Here is a 2120-nt window from a genome sequence, read left to right as displayed (position 1 = left end):
GCACATGTATATCTATATCAGTTGCTTTCCTTTTTAGGAAGAGGAAAGAGGGAGGGAGGGAGAAAATTTTGGAACTCAAAATCTTGTAAAAAATGAATACTAAAAATTGTCTTGATATGCAATTGGGAAAAAATAAAATGCTATTTTAAAATAATAATAATAAAATATTTTAAAAATGTTGGAGAGGCTGTGGGAAAATTGGAACACTAATGCATTGTTGGTGGAGCTGTGAGCTGATCCAACCATTCTGGAGAGCAATTTGGGAATTATGCCCAAAGGGCGATAAAGCTGTGCATACCCTTTGACCCAGCAATCCACTTTTAGGTCTTTTGCCCAAAGAAATCATGGAAGGGGAAAGGGGACCCACATGTACAAAAATATTTATAGCGCTCTTTACGTGGTAGCAAGGAATTGGAAGTTGAGGGGGGTGCCCATCAATTGGGGAATGGCTGGACAAGTTGTGGTATATGAATACAATGGAATACTATTGTGGCTGTAAGAAATGATGAGCAGGAAGAGTTCAGAGAAACCGGAGGGTCTTACGTGAGCTGATGTATGAGTGAGATGAGTCAGAACCAGAAGAACATTGTACACAGTATCATCAACATTGAGTGTTGACCTACTGTGGATGGACTATATTCTTCTCACCAATGCAATGGTACAGAAGAGTTTCCAGGGACTCACATGATAGAAGAGGATCTCCAAATCCAGAAAAAAAAAAGAAAGAAAGAACTGTGGAGTATAGATGCTGATTGAACCATATTATTTCTTTTGTTTTGGGTGCTGTTGTTTTTTTTTTTCTATTTTGAGGTTTTGCATCACTGCTCTGATTCTTTCTCTTGTAACAGGATTAATGCAGAAATAGGATTAATGTTATTATGTGTATATATATATGTGTGTGTATATATATATATGTATAGAGATATATAGATATAACCTATATCAGATTACCTGCTGTCTAGGGGAGGGGGGGAGGGGGGGAGGGAGGGGAGGGAGGGAGAAAAATCTGAAATTGTAAAGCATGTATAAACAAAAGTTGAGAACTATCTTTACATGTAACGGAAAAAATAAAATACCTCATACATTAAAAAAAATAATAAAATATTTTAGGTCCACTGGCATATATATTATATAACCAACTTCAAATTAAGTTAACAGAAAAGTATTTTATCTTTTTTAATTACCTGAAAAAAATAAGTGTATGAAGAACAGAACATGAGTTCATAAGGAGAGTAAGCTCCTTAAATTGAAGAATTATGCCTTATACAAGATTATAAGCTCCCCGAGGGAAGGCAGAATCTCTTAACTAAACCTTGTGTCACCCTTAGCAACTAGCCCTGTTCTTGTACACAGTGTATGCTTAATAAAGATTTGTTGAATGACTGCTTTAAAAAAGCGATTGGGGGCAGCTAGATAGTGCAGTGGATAAAGCACCAGCCCTGGATTCAGGAGAACCTGAGTTCAAATCTGGCCTCAAACACTTGATACTAGCTGTGTGACCCTGGGAAAGTCACTTAACCCTCATTGCCCCACAAAAAAAAAGAAAGAAAAAACGCTATTGGCCCATGCATACCCTTTGACCCAGCAATACCACTACCAGGACTGTACCCCAAGGAGAGCAAAGAAAAAGGAAAAGGATCCATGTATTAAAAATATTTATAACAGCTCTATTTGTGGTGCCAAAGAATTAGAAATGGAGGGGATACCCATAAATTGAAGAATGACTGAACAAGTTATTGTATATGAATGTGATGGTATAATAATGAAGAGGATGGTTTCAGAAAAACCTGGAAGACTTGTATGAATTGATGAGAATGAATGTGAGCAGAACCAGGAGAACAATCTATACAACAATAACAATATTGAAAAGATTATCAATTGTGGAAAGATTTAGTAATTCTGGCAAACACAACGACCTACCACAATTTTGAAGGATTCATGTTAAACATGATATCCATCTCCAGAAAGAGAATTGATGGACTCAGTGAAGACTGAATCATATTTTTTCCTTTCTTTCTTAATTTCTTTCTTTTCTCTTTCTATTTTTCTTCCTTCCTTCCTTCCTTTCTCTTTCTTTCTTTCCTTCCTCTCCTCCCTTCCTTCTTTCTTAATTTCTTTTT

The sequence above is a fragment of the Dromiciops gliroides genome, chromosome 1 (assembly GCF_019393635.1).
Source record: "Dromiciops gliroides isolate mDroGli1 chromosome 1, mDroGli1.pri, whole genome shotgun sequence".
Lineage (NCBI taxonomy): Eukaryota > Metazoa > Chordata > Mammalia > Microbiotheria > Microbiotheriidae > Dromiciops > Dromiciops gliroides.
Note: the sequence above shows the minus strand (reverse complement) of the source record.